Consider the following 21,784-nt stretch of genomic DNA (forward strand, 5'->3'; position numbering starts at 1 on the left):
AACAACTTGCTTTCAAAAGTGAGGTCAATTGACTTGTATAACTGAGAAGGATGAGAGCAGACCCAGGGAGGCTGTGTTATGGCTTGTCTACCTCCTGTCCCTCTATCTGGAAAGGCAGTTACAATGGGGTGGCTGAGACTGTGGGCTCCTCCCAGGCTGCCAGGGTTCACATTTGGCTCTTCCTCTTTCTACCTATGCTTCAGTTTTATCCTCTGATATAAAGAGTGACAATAATGGCACCTACCTCCAGGGTTCTTGTGTAGAAGTGCTCGGAAGAGTGTCTGGTGCATAGGGAGGACTTAATATATGCTAGCCATTAGTCTAGTCTCTGCTTGGCCGACTCCTTCAAGCTCCTACTACATTCAGGCTTCTGCTACAGAGGAGAAAGTGGCAGCTGACCCCAAGCACCGTCTTTATCACTCAGCCTTACAGCCAGGAGGCAGCCCCAGAGTCCTATCCTGGGACATATGATGAGGAGCCTGGGGTGGAACAAAATGGAGTGTTAGGTATACAAAGAGTGCTCCTCTGCACACAAATCTGATCCACACAACTGAGTCCATGGAGAAGCAAAGTACATACTCTACATTTTATGGGTGAAGGAACCAAGGTATTAAAAACTTAAGAGGTTCGTGGGAAAGTGACAAAACCAGGAATCCACCCAGGCCTGCCGCTCCACAGCCCTTTTCACTCTATATCACTAAATATCAAAATGATTTGTTCCCATAAAATATAGAGTGTCTTTGATGTCCCCTGGAGATGTTTTCATTATGAATGACAGCTGCTTCAGAGTCAATGAAACAAGTGTTTATTGAGCACCTACTGCATTCAAAGTGCCAAACCCTGTCAGGAAATCAAAGCACAGTCAAGGATGAGTGACATATGGCTCCGGCACATGCAGGATTCTTGAATGCAGTGCAGAAGACAGCACACCAGGCTTACTTGATGCAGTGTAGCTTGGATTGATGGGTCCAAGGTTGTTTTTTAATGGGGTTTGGGGAGTAGAGGAGAACTTGGAGTAGATAGATTATCAATTTTTTCTTTTCCTAAGAATATATATGTATTATATAAAATATATATATAATATATATATATATATTTTTTTAAGAATATTGAAGTTCAGAGAATTAGTGATCCTGGATCTAGTTAAGAAGATGGGATTTGAAGCAAGACATTCTAACATAGGGTAGACTCACTCTGTTTTCTTTGGTCTTTTTTGAACCTTAATTGTATTAATAAAAATCCTACATGCATGTAGTTTAAAGAAAAAAGTTGTTTTAAATGGCCTATTACAGAAAAACAGTCATTCCCAGCCTCGCCCTAATAGTTCCTCCTTCTAGGGGCAACTATTTTCAAATCTCTTAACAGGTTCTCTTGGTCTTCTCGCTCACTCTCTCTCTTTCTCTCTTTCCTTTTTTTTTTTTTGAGAGAAAGAAAGAAAGAGAAAGAAAAAGGGGAGAGAGAACAGGATTCTTGCTCTATTGCCCGGGCTGGAATGCTATCTAAAAATAGGTATTAAAAACCTCTTTTATGCCGATAAGTGTGCTTAACAACGGAGACAGGAAGGAATAAGGGAAGAAAATAACAAACAAACAGCCAACCAATATTTCATTTAAGTCTGTGAAATCCTATGCAAATGCTGAAGAGTGATTTACTTCCAACTATATAGTCACTTTCAAAATAGGTGTAATATGATACTGAGAAAAATACGTGTTCTATGGACCTGGGGTGGAGAATTCTATAAATATTCACCAAGTTTACTTATTCCAGGTCTAAGTTCAAATCATAGATGTCCCTATTAATTTTCTATGTTGTTGATCCATCGAATATTAACAATGTGGTGTCAATATCTCCCACTATTATTGTGCGGGAGTCCAGGTCTCTTTATAAGTCATTAAGAACTTGTCTTATGTATCTGGATGTTCCTGTATTGGGTGCATATATATTTGTGATCATTGACTCCTGTTGTTGCATTGATCCTTTTACCATTATGTAATGCCCTTCTTTGTTTCTTTTAGTCTTTGTTACTATTAAAGTCTATTTTGTGAGAGACGAAAGTTACAACTCCTGTTTTTTTTTTTGTTTGTTTGTTTGTTTGCTCTCCATTTAATTGGTGAATCTTCCTCCATCCCTTTGTTTTGAATCTTTGTATGTCGTTGCTTGTGAAATAGATCTGGATACAGCGTACTGATGGGTTTTGACTTTTTATTCAATTTACCCGTCTATGTCTTTGATTGGGGCATTTAATCCATTTGAATTTAGAATTAATATTAATATTTGTGAGTTCAATATTGTCATTTAATGCTAGCTGGCTATTTTGCCCATTAGTTGATGTAGATTCTTCATTATAGAGATTCTCTTTATGTTTTGGTAAGTTTTTGGGATGGCTGATACTGGTCGTTCCTTTCTGTTTGTAGTGCTTCTTTCAGAAGCTCTTGTAAAGCAGGCCTGGTGGTGATGAAATCTCTGAGTGTTTGCTTGTTCACAAAAAATTTTCTTTTTCCTTCCCTTATGAAGCTTAGTTTGACTGAATATGAGATTCTGGGTTGAAAATTCTTTTCTTTGAGGATATTGAATATTGACCCCCACTCTCTTCGAGTTTGTAGGGTTTCTGCTGAGAGATCTGCTGTGAGTCTGATAGGCTTCCCTTTATGGGTAATGTGACCTTTCTCTCTAGCTGCCCTTAGAATTTTCTCCTTTATTTCAACCCTAGTGAATCTAGCGATTATGTGTCTTGGAGTTGCTCTACTTGAGGAATATCTTTGTGGTGTTCTCTGGATTAGCTGGAGTTGAGTATTGTCCTGCCTTACTAGATTAGGAAAGTTTTCCTGAATAATATCCTGAAGAATATTTTCCAGCTTGGATTCATTCTCTTCGTGACATTCAGGTACACCTATCAAACATAAATTAGGTCTTTTCACATAGTCCCATATTTCTTGGAGACTTTGCTCATTCCTTTTTACTCTTCTCTAATCTTGTCTTCTCATTTCATTTCATTAAGTTGGTCTTCGACCTCTGATATCCTTTCTTCTGCTTGGTCAATTCGACTGTTAAAACCTGTGCATACTTCACGGAGTTCCCGTATTGTGTTCTTCGGTTCCATTAATTCACTTATATTCCTCTCTAAGTTGTCAATTCTCGTTAGCATTTCATCAAATCTTTTTTCAAAGTTCTTAGTTTCTTTACATTGAGCTAGAACATGTTCTTTTAGCTCACTAAAGTTCCTTATTATCCACTTTCTGAAGCCTAAATCTGTTATTGGAATGCACTAGTTCTCCATCAGGCCTTGTTCCCTTGTTGATGAGGAACTGTGATCACCTGTAGAAGGAGAGGCATTCTGATCTTGGGTATTCTCAGCCTTTTTATGCTGGTTTCTTCCCATGATTGTAAGTTCATCCACCTGTCATCTTTGTAATTGCCTACTTTCAAATTAGGTCTCTGAGTGGACGTCCAACTTGTTGATTCCCAGTGCCGAAATCTGAGCAACCCACTGCACCAGCCAAAACAGCGGCATTAAGATTCGTGGTGCTTTTCTGCCTGGGAATCTCCGATCTGGCTTCCCTCTTGAGTCCCTTCTTCAATCAGGTAAATGGGTGACTCTGCCTTCCCGGAGCTCCAAAAGGGGACCCAGTCCCATTTACTCTGCACCAAGAACTGCCGCGCTGCCAGCCAAACCGCGATGCCGGCCACAAGATTTGCCCTGGCGACCGTGGGGCTCCTCTGCTGGGACTCTTCCGGTTCGTGGGTAACAAAAATTTGTCTGAAAGTGTGGCATCCTCTCGTTCTGTGTGCTTTCTCTGGGAGCTACAATCCCGAGCTGCTAGTGATCAGCCATCTTGGATCTCTCTCCTTTCTCGAGAATATATTTTTTAAAACACTACTATCTACAATCACTATCATTTCATAGAAAAATAATGTTTTAATTCCTAAAATAGGAAAGGCCAAAATTTCAGCATAAAGGGGGGCCCCTCTAAATTTGAATAATGAAATTGTATTACAAAATTACTACATTTTCTTTACTTTTGTCATTTCACGGAGGACAAGTGAAGCTTTTTATAAGCCAATGATTTGAGAACCAGTATCTAAATGACTTACTAAATGTCATTCCTGTAAGATAACATATGGCCACATTTTGATATTTTTGAAATTAAAGCACAGGGAAGTGTTATTGCATTGTTCCATTATCCAAGCATGACCCCAGACCCCATCAGTTGCTCTAATAGGCATATTCCAATGGTCCAGGCCTCAGTGGTCAATGGCTCTTTAGGATGGGCATAGAATGATGCCACAGATGGAGCTAGGTGTAATCCAGGAGAAGTCTAGCTGTTTCCCTTGGGGTCAGGTCGAAGGTGACCAGAAAAGTACCTTTGATTAAAAAAAACACTTTTTTTCTTTTGAGATGGAATCTTGCTCTGTTGCCCTGTCTGGAGTGCAGTGGTGGGATCTTGGCCCACTGTAACCTCCACCTCTCGGGTTCAAGCAATTTTCCTGCCTCAGCCTCTCTGAGTAGTTGGGATAACAGGTGCACACCACCAGACCCAGCTAATTTTTGTATTTTTAGTAAAGATGGGGTTTCGCCATGTTGGCCAGGCTGGTCTTGAACTCCTGACATTAGGTGATCCACCCGCCTTGGCCTCTCAAAAGTGCTGGGATTACAGGCGTGAGCCACTGTGCCTGGCCAAAAAAAACTTTTAAAAATATTTTTTGTTTTTTTAGAGCCAGGTGCAGTGGCTCACACCTGTAATCCTAGCACTTTGGGAGGCTGAGGCAGGTGAACTGCTTGAGCCCAGGAGTTTGAATGAGCCTGGGCAACATGGTGGAACCCTGTCTCTGCAAAACAGTACAAAAATTAGCCAGGTGTGGTGCAGAGCGCTTGAGCCCTGGAGGTTGAGGCTGCGGTGAGTCATGATGGCACTACTGTACTGTAGCCTAGAGTGCAGTAGTGATAGAACAAGACCCCCCCCAAAAAATTCTATTCTTGAGCATCGTAACAATTTAGGATGAAAAATGCTCAAGGGATAGTGGTATTATGTCATAAGCAAAATTATTAATATAGTCTACTCAATGACTGGAAATCCAAAATTTCCCAGTGTCTCAACATGTATTCAACTGTGCCAATCCTAATGACAAAAACCTCCCCTTTCTATACACACTGAAGGGCCCCACTGTGCAACCCTGCACAAGTATCATTTTTCCTGCATCTTGATTACAAAGCAATTTCAATATAATTTTTTTATTTTTAATTTTATTATTATACTTTAAGTTCTGGGGTGCATGTGTAGAACATGCAGGTTTATTACATGTGCCATGGTGGTTTGCTGCATCCATCTCCTCATCATCTACATTAGGTATTTCTCCTAATGCTGTCCCTTCCCTCACCCCCTGCTTTGTATCTATCCTCTACTCCCGACCACCTCCTGACATTCCCCTGTGTGTGACGTTCCCCTCGCTGTGTCCATGTGTTCTCGTTGTTCAACACCCACTTATGAGTGAGAACATGCAGTGTTTGGTTTTCTGTTCTTGTGTCAGTTTGCTGAGAATGACAGTTTCCAGCTTTATCCATGTCCCTGCAAAGGATATGAACTCATCCTTTTTTTTATGGCTGCATAGTATTCCATGGTTTATGTGTGCCACATTTTCTTTATCTAGTCTATCATTGATGGGCATTTGGGTTGGTTCCAGGTCTTTGCTATTGTGAACAGTGCTGCAGTAAACATGTGTGTGCATGTGTCTTTATAATAGAATGATTTATAACCCTTTGGGTATATACCCAGTAATGGGATTGCTGGGTCAAATGGAATTTCTATTTCTAGATCCTTGAGGAATCACCACACTGTCTTCCACAATGGTTGAGCTAATTTACACTCCCACCAACAGTGTAAAAGTTTTCCTGTTTCTCCACATCCTCTCCAGCATCTGTTGTCTCCAGATTTTTTAATGATCACCATTCTGACTGGCATGAGATGGTATCTCAATGTGGTTTTGATTTGCATTTCTCCAATGACCAGTGATGATGAGCTTTTTTTCATATGTTAGTTGACTGCATAAATGTCTTCTTTTGAGAAGTGTCCGTTCATATCCTTCACCTACTTTTTGACGGGGTTGTTTTTTTCTTGTAAATTTGTTTAAGTTCATTGTAGATTCTGGATATTAGCCATTTGCCAGGTGGGTATATTGCAAAAATGTTTTCCCATTCTTTTGGTTACTGGTTTACTGTAATGATAGTTTCTTTTTTATTCTTTAAAAAAAGAATGGCCATGCACGGTGGCTCATGCCTGTAATCCCAGCACTTTGGGAGGCTGAGGTGGGCAGATCACAAGTTCAGGATATCGAGACCATCCTGGCCAACATGGTGAAACTCTGTCTCTATTAAAATACAAAAAATTAGCCAGGCATGGTGGTGCACAGCTGTAGTCCCAGCTACTCAGGAGGCTGCGGCAGGGGAATTGCTTGAACCTGGGAGGCAGATGTTGCAGTGAGCTGCGATTGTGCCACTGAACTCCAGCCTGGCAGCAGAGCGAGACTCTATCTCAAAAACAGCAACAAAAAAGCATATTCCTCACCAGTAAGACAAGTGAATATATTTTAAAAGTTCCTGTGATATTTCAGTTTATTCCTGTAATAACCTGAATAACTGTAGTAAAGGCACTGGAAATAAAAGTAGAAGATCAAGTTAAAATTCAACTCTTTAATCCCCAAATATGATATCATCAGAGTCAAGAGTGGAGCACTGGGCCATGTCTTGGGTGGAGAGGTGGGGCATGTCTTAATCCATTCCTCCTCTGCTGTAACAAAATACCTGAGACTGGGTAAATTATAAACAATAGGAATTTATTTCTCACAGTTCTGGAGGCAGGGAAGTCCAGTATCAAGGTGCTGGCAAATTTGGTGTCTGGTGAGGGCTACTGTCTGCTTTCAAGACGGTGCCTTGTTGCTGCATCCTCTGGAAAGGAGGATTGCTGTGTCCTCACCTGGTTGTAGGGATGGAAGGACAAAAAAGGACCTAGCTAGCTTGTTCTCTTCAGCCCTTTCATAAGGGCATAAATTCCATTCATGAGGGCATCTTCACAAGACCCTATCTTCTAATACCATCCCCTTGGGACTAAAGTTCTAACGTAAGAATTTTAAAGGGACATTTACATTCAAACCAAACAGGTGATTTCCCATTTTTCCTCAGACGCTATTAAAAAATAAGGTTTAAAGTATCCCCAGGATATTTTGTTTTCCATAAAGGCAATCTATAATCCACCTTCCTCGTTCTCTTCCACAATTAAAGTGCTTGCCAATTTGTATTTGAGATTAAAATAACACAAACTTAGATGTAGTCTGTGAGTGAAAACCTGCTAGGTTTACCCACGGGAGCTAAATTTGTCATAAATAGTGATCACAGTGGTAGATATCAGCATGTACAACAACATGAAAGTCATATAAGTAAACTCATTGACAGTTAACTTCACACAACTCATGCAAACAAAGGCAAATAAAAGTAAATGAAAATGTGTATGCAGTATGGTATAAAAACTCTCAGGCTTGAGTATTCTGATGTTATTTCTCGTAGCAGCCTGAGGCATACTGATTTCTGAGGCTTCCTTTCTAATTTCTCTGGTCCTCATTGCCTTCTTGATAAAACATCACTGGCCAATGATGTAGTCAATAATAATAATAAAAAAGAATAGGCTGGACGTGGTGGCTCACGCCTATAATCCCAGCACTTTGGGAGGCCGAGGCGGGTGGATCACAAGGTCAAGAGATCGATACCATCCTGGTCAACATGGTGAAACCCTGTCTCTACTAAAAATACAAAAATTAGCTGGGCATGGTGGCGCCTGCCTGTAGTCCCAGCTACTCGGGAGGCTGAGGCGGGAGAATTGCTTGAACCCAGGAGGCGGAGGTTGCGGTGAGCCAAGATCGCGCCATTGCACTCCAGCCTGGGTAACAAGAGCGAAACTCCCATCTCAAAATAAATAAATAAATAAATAAATAAAAATAAAAATAAAGAATAAAGAATAAAACATCGCAGAATTTATAGACAAGGTCAAGACCCAGAGATTGGTGCTACGTAGAGACCACAATTTTATAAAATGAATGTGCATTTCTGGCCTAAATTTTCACATTTGATTCCAGCACTAAAGGAGAGCAGAACTGTAATTGGAATGAAATATGATTATTGAAACCTACAAGAGAAAATGAAACATACTCCAGGTGCCAACTGCCAAGCAATGTTTCTGGCTCCAAAGGACAGCCTGAGGCAATGCCAGATGGTCCTTTTCAGGAAATTGAGCTTGTCTCCACTACAGGAAATCTGAATGACTATCCCACAGGAAATGCTTCATTGTATATTACCATTAACTTGGTGAGAAATAAAAGAATGAGGGTGGCGATAGCTGAACATTGATCAGAGGAATGAGCTTGTTAAAAAATGATTGAGACTCCTGCTGAATTTCTTGGCGTTTTGGCTAAGATCAGGAATTGTGAGTAGAATATTGATGGCTCACTAATGAAAAAATACTGTATGTCCAGCAATGTATGAAAAATCTACATGCGTTAATCCTTTCAACAACCTCATAGGTCAGTGTCATTTTTACTGTCATCATCATCATCCCTACTTACAGACATGGAAATCAACGGATACATTTCCATTGGATGTTGAGGGGCCAGCTCATAGAGTTGCCTAAGGCTTTTTAATGAATGGCAGAGTCAGGATTTGAATTCAGTCTGTTTGATTTTAGTGTCTGGGATTGATGCTAAGCATACTAGTACTGTGATTACCCCTAGCATTTATATAAAACAATACTGCTTCAGATATGCTATCTTTTGAATATTAGTTCCCCTGTGGCTTGACTTTGCTCTGATAACATTTGCCGGAGAACTTCTCTATTTTGGTTTTTGCTTCCCAAGCCCTTACTGAAGTGTCTCATACAGGCTTGTCTTCCAAAGGTGCATCTCTACATCAATTCTGTCCCCACATAACTGTCTTTTCTGAGAGGTTATAGGCAAGGTGAGATTTATAATATTGCTTAATACAGGGCCTGGAGATATAAAAACATGAACTCAATCAAGCCGTATTTCCTCTTCCATCAACCTTCCTCTAGCAAAACTCCTTTTCTCCCATGTCCAAAGTCAGGCTCCTCATCTTCGTTAGGGTCTGAGACCCACAGTTCCTGGTAAACTTTAAAAAGCACTCTAGAGTTAAAAACAAGAACACCATTCTGGCCAACATGGTAAAACCCTGCCTCTACTAAATATACAAGAAATTAGCTGGGTGTGGTGATGTACACCTGTAGTCCCAGCTACTTGGGAGGCTGAGGCAGGAGAATCACTTGAATCCAGGAGGTGCAGGCTGCAGTGAGCTGAGATCATGCCACTGCACTCCAACCTGGGCAACAGAGCAGACTCGATAACTCAAAAAAAAAAAAAAAAACCAGAACAAAAATATTAACTATTGCTAACATGCGTGGTGTGCTTAGTCTGCTGGGCTAAACATATGTAAGTGATCGTTAACTGTCCTTTCAGAAAAGTTCAATATTCTTGAACAGTTGAGTAACTCCCTTAAATCAGAACGTGCAAGTGGCAGAAGCAGGATTTAAACTTAAACCTTGGAACAAACAGCCTCCTGCCTGGATCCATGTGTCTAAGAGATACCAAAGACTGTCTCCCTGGACCAGGCCTGTGCAACACACTGCAGGGAAAATAGATCAGTAAGCTATGATCACTCTCCAAAAGTCCACAGTCTGGCTAGTGAGATCAAACATAAATACACAAAAGTGAATGATCACAAAAAACTTAACTCATATTTCAAGAACTGTCACTTGGAATGCAAAAGGGGTTGCCAAGTGCATGTGACTTATCCTATCCTAACTGCAGTCGGAGTTGGAGGTGGGGCGTTTTCTCAGGTTGAGAGGCTTTTCAGGTGAGAGCAGAGCCTGCACCAGGGGTCAGGGCAGGCAAGTGCTACCCAGGCTGGAACAGAGGGCTTGAGGCTGGACTATACACTGTTCCATAGCAGTTTAAACTTTACTGTCCTTCAGCCTACCTAGAACGACTGAAGGCTTCAACCAGGGGACGGATGTGAACAAAGTGATTCGTTTGCTCAGTCACTTAACAGAGAAGATGACAACATGACAGTTGGTTATATTTACCATTTATGTAGCTTCCCAGAGCATATTTTTCAGTAAACTCTTTAAATGAAATATAACACACCTACAGAAAAGTACACACATCATAAGAACATAGCTCATTGAATTTATATTTAATTTATATTCCAGATATATAAATTCCAGATATATATAAACTGTGAATCAGGACCCAGATCACTATCTAGAAAATTGCCAACACCCTAAAAGGCTCTCTAGTATACCCTTGCAGATGGTAATTCCCCAATGGTAACCGCTCTTCTGATTTCTATCACCATTTATTAGTTTTGCCTACTCTTTAATCTTATTTAAATGGAATCGTATTCTGCATACACTTTGGCGTTGGGCTTTTTTCTCAGCAAAATGTTTGTGAGATCCATCCACCCTGGTTCCCGTAGTTGGACTTCATTCATTTCATTGCTGAATATTATTCCATTGTGTTAATATGCCAGAATTGATTGATATGTCTGTTCTAATGTTGATGGGCATTTGGGTTGTTTTCAATTTTTAGATAGCGTGAATAATGCTGGTATGAACACTCCTGTGCCAGTAGGTTTTGTAAATCCTTCTACATTGAGGATAGCCCCAGGTTATGAGTACTTCCTCCCTAAAGTAAAAACCAGAACTCAGTAGCCTTCTTCCTCAGCAATGTTGGCATCTGACCTAGACTCTGCTTTTAAACATACCTGCCCATGACTTCAATTTGTGGAGAAAACCATGAGGAAGCAGCTGGAAGAGGTAATGGAGAGTGGCCAAGACACACTGTGCTTCCAGGGGCAGAGGGACTGCAGCCATGTCCCATGGGTACCAGTGCCAGAAGCAGGGGTACCTCTAGGAGGCAGTCCTGGGAAGTTGCAGAGTGTTGTCAAAGACAGGCATGTAAAACAGGTCATTCTTAAATAGTGAGATGAATGCTAACCTAGAGATAATGCAATTGGAGCACTGGAGAGAACACTGAATTCAGCCAGGGAGCTTAGAAAGCCTCTATGGAGCAGAAGATGACCAAGCTGAGTCTTGTAGGATAAGCATGCATTTGCCAAATGATGGCAGAAGGCTATTCTTACTGAAATAGCTCAGTGGGGTGACTCACACCTGTAATCCCAACACTTTGGGAGGCCGAGGTGGGTGGATCACCAGAGGTCAGAAGTTCAAGACCAGCCTGGCCAACATGGTGAAACCCCATCTCTACTAAAAATGCCAAACTTAGCCATGGTGGCATGCACCTGTAATCCCAGCTACTTGGAAGGCTGATGCAGGAGAATCGCTTGAACCCAGGAGGCAGAGGTTGCAATGAGCCGAGATGGCACCACTGCACTCCAGCCTGGCTGACAGAGCGAGACTCCATCTCAAAGATAAATAAATAATAAAATAAAATAAAATGGGGAACTCTCAGAGGCTCTTGAGTCTTACCCATGTTTGTTTTCACCATCATCACCATAACTGGTAGGAATTTGATGAATGTTTGTTGAATTGACCTCTTAATGATCTGGATCACAGAGACCATAAACTTATTTCTAGTTTGGGAAAACAGAGTTGGAAGTGTAAAGTTGTGTTCTGAAGTCTAGGGCTGCAACACTCCAGTGCTCAGAGCGTGTTGCTGACGAGACAGTCAGCCCTTGAATAAGTTGGGAAGCAGTGAAATAGCTGTGTGTGGTGTCTCCCAGTCTTGGGCTTGCTTGCTCTCAGATCCACTTTTTGCCAACCCCCTATTCTGTATGTGTCTCCCTGGCTCTGCTTGGGTCCAGCCAACGAGAGGCATGGTTGAGTTTGTAAGGCAGGAGACTGATGCCAATGCTTTCCCTCTCTTCCCCTATCTCAGCTTTGGCTGATGTCCGCAACTGTGACTCAGTCTCATCTGTGGCTTCAGCTCCTCCCAGACAAGCCCACCACAATTCCAGCTTCTGTCAGGGGCTCCAGGTGCCCAGTGTTCACCCTTTGTCTCTCCAGCCTAGAAGCTATATGGCTTCCTGCAGTTCTAATTTCTGAGTTTCCACCTCAAATTCTATTTGGCTCCTTTGATCATCTTCCATTCCTGAATTAAGTTCTCTCTGTTTAAAATTCTTAAATTTTCCAGACTTGACCCTGAATGACATAATATATCCCAGTCAATATCTTCTCTTCCAAATCTTTCAACTATATATTTTGCCCTTAATTTAATATCACTCTGCACCTCTTTCCCCTCCCTCCCTATAATTTTCCCTCTTTTAAATCCAGAGCTTTCATGCTGCTTATTTCTCTTGTTAGGAAGCACATGAGCTGATAATCCCATTCATACAAAGATGCATGTCCCTATGGGGAATATATGCATTTGTAAAAAAAATGTCCAGGGACACAATAATAAAAAAACTCAGGCTGGGCATGGTAGCTCATGCCTGTAATCCCAGCACGTTGGGAAGCTGAGGCTGGTGGACCACGAGGTCAGGAATTCAAGACCAGTCTGGCCAAAATAGGGAAACCTCGTCTCTATTAAAAATACAAAAAAGTAGCTGGGTGTGGTGACGTGCACCTGTAATCCCAGCTACTCAGGAGGCTGAGGCAGGAGAGCTGCATGAACCCGGGAGGCGGAGGTTGCAGTGAGCCGAGATCTCACCGTTGCACTCCAGCCCAGGCAACACTGCAAGACTCCGTCTCAAAAAAAGAAAAAAAAAAAAAACCCAACAACGACAACAACAAAACTCAAAGTGATGACTCACAGATGGTGAAATTTCTTTTTCCTAGTGTCCTTCAGAGGTCTAAGCTGCCTGCATGCAGCCACTTCTAGACTTGTATGAATCCATGAGCATCTCTCTGCACCCCACCCCAGCTTCCTCTCCTCCAGATTCCTGTCCTTGGCCCAACCTGGGACTTGATGGAGGAATGTGGGTGGAGTATCAAGATCATTGCAAGCATGGGAAAATCAGCTCAGAGAGTATGTTTTGCTAGTTGCATGTGAATAACTTTTTTCAAATATAAAGTACACACACATTATTATTCTTTATATATTTCTTTACAATTTGTACCAAATCCTGTGCAAAAAAGATTAGTCCTCATTTTAAAAGTATGCTTCCCATACTAACAGTTACAAAAATCCCATTTTATTTGCCTCAGGCAAATATATGCTACTCAATGTATGTATTTGATTCTGACACATTTACTGCCTCAGAACATGAACACTTTTACCATTTAAAATAAACTGTGGACATTTAATTTGGAATAGAATCAAGATTTGATAATGAGCATGGCAAATCTTAGGTCACCTGGGAAACTGCCACTTCCATGCTCGAGTACTCAGATGGACTTACACCTTGAATGTGCTCAAAGGCAGCCACTGGGGCCAAAGAAGTTATACGTTGACGCCCAGGGTACTATGGTGTGGCTCTGTGTCCCCACCCAAATCTCATCTTAAACTGTAATCCCCATGTGTCAGGGGAGGGACCTGGTGGGAGGTGATTGGATCATGGGGATGGTTTCCCCCATGCTCTTGTGATAGTGAGAGAGTTCTCATGAGAGTTGATGGTTTTAAGTGTGGCGCTTCCTCGCTCTTTTGCTCGCTCTCTCTTTCCTGGTGCCTTATGAAGAAAGCTCCTGCTTCCCCTTTGCCTTCCGCCATGATTGTAAGTTTGCTGAGGCCTCCCCAGCCATGCGGAACTGTGAGTCAATTAAACCCCTTTTGTTTATAAATTACCCAGTCTCAGGTAGTTTCTCTATAGCAGTGTGAAAATGGACTAATACGTGGGGTTAGGGAGGCTGAACATCCCATTTGCTGGGAAATGGGGGGTGGGGGTGGGGTGTGAAGGAGTTTGCAGGATACAGGACTTTCAATACTGAAACCAGGAATGTCCTAAGCAACCTGGGATAAGGTGGTTCCCTTCTGAAGACCGGTTGTCAGGGGAAAGGCTCTGCATTTTACAGCCAATGTGCTGTGGTTGGCCCGGCTGCCAAATAGAAGGAAAAACAGCTCTCTGATTGGCCATCCTTAGCTATGTAGAGTTAGTCTTTTAGTCCATATAGCTAAAAGGTAAAATAATCCAGTAGGAGAGATAAATGAGAACAAATAGAAAAGAAGCGGAGAGAGGGTGTGGGTGAGAGGAGCAGTGGTCATCAGGCAGCCTGCAATGGACCCGGGAAGAGGAAGAGAGGAAATGAAGAGGAAGAAGACCAACAGTTGTACTGTCTGCAGCCGGATGACATGGACGGCTTTGCACAGCTCAGCAGCACGTGCCTCAAACGCCTGGAGCAGTGGGTTTTTTTGTTTTTGTTTTTTTGAGACGGAGTTTCGCTCTTGTTACCTAGGCTGGAGTGCAATGGCGCGATCTCGGCTCACTGCAACCTCCGCCTCCTGGGTTCAGGCAATTCTCCTGCCTCAGCCTCCTGATTAGCTGGGATTACAGGCACGCGCCACCATGCCCAGCTAATTTTTTGTATTTTTAATAGAGACGGGGTTTTACCATGTTGACCAGGATGGTCTCGATCTCTTGACCTCGTGATCCACCCGCCTAGGCCTCCCAAAGTGCTGGGATTACAGGAGTGAGCCACCGTGCCCGGCTGGAGCAGTGGTTCTTAATCCTACTTGGCCATTAGAATTACTTAGAAACTTCTGAAAATGCAGATGTCTAGGCTATCCACCAGGCCAACTTGAAGTAGAGTTTCTGAGGGTGGGCACAGTCATTGGTGTTTTTTTTTTTTTTTTTAAATTAACAAATACACTTTTAATGGATCTCAGATAAAAACTACTCAAGGAAGGTCAGTGATTGTTTTAGCCCCTAATCTGTTAGAGCCGTATGGTGAGCGGCCTTCAGTAGCTGGATTAACTGGTTATTTTCCTGAATTCCCACCATCTGTGGTATTAGAAAAAACAAGGCATTGTCTCAGTTTAGGATAAACACACGGCCTGGCAACAAAATCCAGTCTCTGACATCCCGTATTTTTTCTTTAGCTCTTCCACTTTGCTGATGTAAGCTTTCATGGCATCTTCCTTGGTAGTCCCTTTCAGCTCATTCCAGGCATCCCACTTGGCCTTGCCCTTGAAGTCCAACATCCCGGGCCGTTCTGTATTTATGTCGCCCACAGTCACTTGTTTGTAGTGGCCATAGATGAAAAGCATCTCATCATCTCCTGGCTTGGTCTTAAGGTTCTTAGCTTTTTCTGCAGCTTTCTCAAACTCAGCCTCCAAGCTCCCGGCCATGGCCTACGTGCTCCCCTACTCCGCCACGACGCCCTGCCTGGTGCTTCGGGATGGGGACTGAGTCTCCTCGCTCCTCCAAGGAGTGCAACCACTTCCACGATCTTTCCATCAAGCACCCTTGACTCCCACCCCTCTTCCGCTACACTGCGAAGTCCACCCCATGGGCAACTTTCCAGCAGTCGGTGTTTGTGTGTTTTTTTTTTTTTTTTGAGACGGAGTTTCGCTCGTTACCCAGGCTGGAGTGCAATGGCGCGATCTCGGCTCACCGCAACCTCCGCCTCCTGGGTTCAGGCAATTCTCCTGCCTCAGCCTCCTGAGTAGCTGGGACTACAGGCACGCGCCACCATGCCCAGCTTATTTTTTGTATTAGTAGAGATGGGGTTTCACCATGTTGACCAGGATGGTCTCGATCTCTTGACCTCGTGATCCACCCGCCTCGGCCTTCCAAAGTGCTGGGATTACAGGCTTGAGCCACCGCGCCCGGCCTTGTTTTTTTTTTTTTTTTTTTTTTTTTTTTTTTTTTTAATACTCCCAGGCTGGGTGTGGTGGCTCACACCTGTAGTCCCAACACTTTGGGAGGCTGAGGCAGGTGGATCACCTGAGGCTGGTGGATCACCAGCCTGGCCAACATGGTGAAACCCTGTCTCTACAAAAATACAAAAAAATTAGCTGGGCATGATGACCAGTGCCTGTAATCCCAGCTACTTGGGAGGCTGAGGCAGGAGAATAGTTTGAAGCAGGAGGCAGACGTTGCAGTGAGCTAAGATCCAAGATCTCACCATTGCACTCCAGCCTGGACAACAGAGCAATACTCCATTCAAACAAAAACCTTCCAGGTGTGCTTAATATGCAGTTAAGGTTGAAAACCCATTGTCCTTGCCCATCTCTGTGTGTGTTTGTGTGTGTCTTGTGAATTGAGGGAAGAATTTTGGGTGTTTTTGTTTTCTGTTTTATTATTTTAAAAATAGAGACAAGGTCTCACTATGTTGCCCAGGCTGGTGTAGAACTCCTGGCCTCAAGTGATCCTTCTGCCTTGGCCTCCCATTATGCTAGGATTACAGGTATGAGCCACTGCACTTGGCCTTGGGGAAGGTATTTTGATCTTAACCTAAAGGATATCAATGTGTACTCCCAGTGGTATCTGGACCAGGGTACATGTGTGTAACAATATGTCTAGGCACGATTATCTAGGGACGATAAATAAGGAAACACATCTATTAATATCTAGACTAATTACCACACTTCCGTATCCTATCCAGTTGAGTCTAGGAACTTTGCCATCTCAAAGTGTTTCCATGTTACTGCTAAAAGGCCCCTGGGGTGCTTCCTTAAGAGGGCTCATAAAAATGTCTGCACAGGGTCTCCTGCTCCAGCCTCCTCATTGAGTTTCCAGCCCCAGGGGCCTTCGTCTGTTATCCCTTTGCGGCTGGAATCACCTGCGTGCAATTCTGGACCGGTGTCCTCCTTCAGACCAGTGGGAATGGAGACTGGCAAGGAAAGCACCACTCACTTTACCAGGGAATGAGTTTTTTCTTTAGTTTTCCTCAGAACCATAGAGAACTGAGAGTTCAGGTAGAACAGAGAATGCAGGTGTTAAACATGGAGACTAACTCAGGAGTGTCCTGCTATTGTAATATTGTAAAATGTTTCTCTCTCCCTTCAGTCCAAGACTTTTCTCTCTACTTCTTTTTTGTTTTTTTGAGATGGAGTCTTGCTCTGTCATCCAGGTTGGAGTGCAGTGGCATGATCTCGGCTCACTGCAACCTCTGCCTTCCGGGTTGAAGTGATTCTCCTGCCTCAGCCTCCCGAGTAGCTGGAATTACAGGCATGTGCCACTACACCTGGCTAATTTTTGTATTTTGCATAGAGACGGGGTTTTACCATGTTGGCCAGGCTGGTCTCAAACTCCTGACCCCAGGTGATCCACCCACCTTGACCTCCCAAGGTGCTGGCATTACAGGCATGAGCCACCGTGCCAGCCTCTCTTTAGTTCTTATTTCTTGCTTTGGAATCAGCTTCCTTCAGGATGACTTTATGAACAGAAGCTTCACTTTCATTAGGAAAAAATATATGCCCCAGCCCTGGGGCTTGCTTTAAGGCTCCAATGGGACTTAATAGTCCAACACGAGCCCTCTGTGCTCTCCAGTGTTTAGAAGTCGTCTCTGGTAGGTAAGAATCAATAGTACAGTTCATGGTGAATGCCTGCCAAGCTTGGTGCAGCTCCTTCCCAGTCTCTCCTACATGTGGGTTAAGGTAAATGTTGTTTACTCTGTAGATATCCTAGCAACATTAACTCTTCATCTTCTATGAGTAACTGTCAAACAACTTCTCAAGAACAAAGACAGGCTGGGCATGGTGGTTCATGCCTGTAATCCTAACACTCTGGGAGGCTGAGGTGGGAGGATCGCTTGAGGCAGGAGTTTAAGACCAGCTTGGGCAGCATAGTGAGACTCTTATCTCTAAAAAAAAAAAAAAAAAAAAGCCAGGTGTGGTGGCACACCTGCAGTCCCAGCTACTCCAGAGGCTGAGATGAAAGGATCCCTCAAGCCCAGGAGGTTGAGACTGCAGTGAGCCATGACTGCACCACTGCATTCCAGCTTAGGTGACAGAGTGAAACCCTGTCTCTAAAGCAAAGCAAAACAAAACAGAAACACAAGGACAGAACTTCTACTTGTTGCCTTAAACAAATAGAAACCAGGACAAAATATGTGAAGCAAGAGTTTCCAGACATGGGACAATAGGCAATAAAGGACCACGATCCTTGAGTGAAGGATGCAGACGAGATGAGACCTCCAAGTGCCCCGGTTCAAGGCTGGGCAGAGTAGCCAGGCTGCAGTGCTGGGAGGAGAATCAAAGAGGTGCTGATGGCCTCCCTGGGTTGAAGACACAAAGTGGAGAGTTTTAGGAGGCCAGTGGCTAGAACACACAGGACAGAGTGCTGGAAAGGAGACGGCTGAAGAAAGAGAATGCTCTGAATCTGCAAGAGATTTTCCCGCAGTCTAGCTGAGTCTTAATCAGCTAATGCAAGTAAGAAAATTGCTATGGCCAGAAAAAGAACCTCCAGAAAGGAGCAGAGGGAACGATCTTCAGAGCTAATGCCAGCTCTTAGTAGTCAGAATGGAAAGGTCTTCTAGCATATGTACTACGAAGTAGAGCCTTGAGACTGTCTGGAACTCACCCGAGAAAGCTGAAACACAAGCCTCAAATGGACCAAACCATTCCCAGCTTGCTTGAGTCTCAGAACAAAGTTGAAAATATTAAAAGTCTATATTTTGACAAACAAACAACAAGAACAGAACCCAAAGGTAAAAATCACAATGTCTGTCATCTAACCAAAAATGGCAAAGGAGCAGGAAAACGTGCAACCAATAGAAGCAGACCCAGGAATGACAAAAAAGACTAACTTAGTAGACAAAGACATTAAAATGGCCTTTATAAGTATACCCTATATGTTACAGAAGGGAGAGGAAATCATGAGCATGATCAAGAGGGAAATGGAAGACGAGATCCAGATCAAAGTTTTAGTAACGAAAGAATAATGTTTGTGATGAAAAAATACACTGAATGGGGATTAGCAGCAGATAGTCATAATGAAATAGAGTTTATCCCCAGGAATGCAAGGTTTAACACTGAAAAATCAATTATTACTTTATCATATTAAAATATTAAAAAAGGAAAACCATATGAACATCAAAAAACCTTCTGTCAAAATTAAACACCCAATCATGCCTCAGCCTCCTGAGTAGCTAGGACTACAGGTGCTCACCACTGTGTCTAGCTAAATGTTTTTTGTTGTTGGAAATTTACAAACTGAATCTAAAATTTATATGAAAATAAAAAAGACTTAGTGTAGCCAAACTGATTTTGAAAATGAACTAAGCTGAAAGTCTTAAGCTACTTGATTTTAAGACTTCAGAAAGTTGAGATAATCAAAACAGTGTGATGTTGGTGTAAAGATATATTATCAATGTGGGTTAGTACATATATAAAGATATACATTGGTCAGGTGTGGTGACTCACGTCTGTAATCCCAACACTTTGGGAGACCAAGGCGGGCAGATCACTAGAGGCCAGGAGTTTGAGGCGCCAGCCTGGCCAACATGGTGAAACCATCTCTATTAAAAACACAAAAATTAGCTGGGCATGGTGGCATATGCCTGTAATCCAGTTACTCAGGTGGCTGAGGCATGAGAATCATTTGACCCAGGAGGCAGAGGTTGCAGTGAGCTGAGATCATGCCACTGCACTCCAGCCTGGGAGACAGAGCAAGACTCACTCTTTCTCTCTCTGTCCCCCACCCCGTTCTCTCTCTCTGTATGTGTGTGTGTGTATATATATATGTGTGTGTGTGTGTGTATATATATACACACACACATCAAAGGAACAGATTAGAGTCCAGAAATACACCCATACATGTAAAGCCAATTGATTTTTGACGAAGATGACAAGCCAATTAAGAAAAGAATAATATTTTCAGAAAATGGTGCTAGAATGGTTGGATAGCCTTATGTAAAACTGTGAACTTCGGCTCATACCTTACACCATTGAATCATAGGTCTGAAATGTAAGAGCTAACATCGGAAAACTTCTAAAAAAAAATAAAGAAAATCTTGGGATAACCCAAAGGACGACCCAAATGTCCATCAGCAGGTGAATGGATACACAAATGTGGTGTGCCCATCCAATAGAATACAATACAATCGAATATGATTCAGCAATGAAAATGAACACACTAATGACACACTCATCAAAATAAATGAATCTCAAAATTATTATGCTGAATGGAAGAAGCCAGACAAAAAGAGTACCTACTGTATGAGTCCATTTACATAAAATTTTAGAAAATGCAAACTAAGTCTCAGGGACAAAGTAGATCAATGGTTGCATGGGGTGATGGGGGAGAAAAGATGGGAAGGAGGCCGGGCGCAGTGGCTCACGCCTATAATCCCAGCACTTTGGGAGGCCGAGACGGGTGGATCACGAGGTCAAGAGATCGAGACCATCCTGGTCAACAAGGTGAAACCCCGTCTCTACTAAAAATACAAAAATTAGCTGGGCGTGGTGGCGCACGCCTGTAGTCCCAGCTACTCGGGAGGCTGAGGCAGGAGAATTGCTTGAACCCAGGAGGCGGAGGTTGCGGTGAGCCAAGATTGCGCCATTGCACTCCAGCCTGGGTAACAAGAGCGAAACTCCGTCTCAAAAAAAAAAAAAAAAGATGGGAAGGAGAGATTATTTTGTTTTAAGTTCTGGGGTATATGTGCAGGATGTGCAGGTTTGCTACATAGGTAAACATGTGCCATGGTGGTTTGCTGCACCTATCAACCCATCAACTAGGTATTAAGCCCAGCATGCATTAGCTATTTATCCTGATGTTCTCCCTCCCCCACCCCCTAAGAGGCCCCAGTGTGGGTTGTTCTCCTCCCTGCATCCATGTGTTCTCATTGTTCAGTTCCCACTTATAAGTGAGAACATGTGGTGTTTGATTATCTGTTCCTGTGTTAGTTTGCTGAGGGTGATGGCTTCTAGCTCCATTTATGTGCCTGTGAAGGACATGATCTCATTCCTTTTTATGGCTGCATAGTATTCCATGTTGTATATGTACCATATTTTCTTTATCCAGTCTATCATTGATGGGCATTTGGGTTGATTCCATGTCTTTGCTATTGTGAATAGTGCTGCAATGAACATACACATATATGTATCTTTATAACAGTGATTTATATTTTGGGGTGTGTATACCCAGTAATGGGATTGCTGGGTCAAATGGTATTTCTGGTTCTAGGTCTTTGAGGAATTGCCACACTCTCTTCCACAATGGTTGAACTAATTTACATTCCCACAAGCAATATAAAAGTGTTCCTATTTCTCCACAGCCTTGCCAGCATCTGTTTCTTGACTTTTTAATAATTGCCATTCTGACTGGTATGAGATAGTATCTCATTGTAGTTTTGATTTGCATTTCTCTAATGATTAGTGATGTTCAGCCTTTTTTCATGTTTGTCAGCCACATAAATGTCTACTTTTGAGACGTGTCTGTTCATATCCTTTACCCACTTTTTAGTGGGGCTGTGTGTTTTTGATTTTTTTGAGACAGAGTCTCACTCTGTTGCCAGGTGCCAGGCTGGAGTGCAGTGGCACAATCTCGGCTCACTACAACCTCCGCCTCCTGGGTTCAAGCAATACTCCTGCCTCAGCCTCCCGAGTAGCTGGGACTACAGGCGCATGCCACCACGCCCAGCTAATTTTTGTATTTTCAGTAGAGATGGAGTTTCACCATGTTGGCCAGGATGGTCTCGATCTCTTGACCTCGTGATCCGCCCACTTCGGCCTCCCCAAGTGTTGGGATTACAGGCTTGAGCCACCGTGCCCTGCCTGTGCGTTTTCTTCTTGTAAATTTCTTGAAGTTTCTTGTAGATTCTGGATGTTAAACCTTTGTCAGATGGATAGATTGCAAAAAGTTCCTGCGATCTGTAGGTTGTCTGTTCACTCT

The 21,784-nt window shown here is 42.9% G+C and overlaps 1 pseudogene; it reads right to left on the reverse strand.

Annotated features, from left to right (window-relative positions):
* Positions 1-14,802: 14,802 nt before the first annotated feature.
* Positions 14,803-15,403, reverse strand: LOC105734638 (acyl-CoA-binding protein-like; annotated as a pseudogene).
* Positions 15,404-21,784: the final 6,381 nt, after the last annotated feature.

The sequence above is a fragment of the Aotus nancymaae genome, unplaced genomic scaffold (genome assembly GCF_030222135.1).
Source record: "Aotus nancymaae isolate 86718 unplaced genomic scaffold, 86718_ANA_hifiasm-v0.15.2.pri h1tg000014l, whole genome shotgun sequence".
Lineage (NCBI taxonomy): Eukaryota > Metazoa > Chordata > Mammalia > Primates > Aotidae > Aotus > Aotus nancymaae.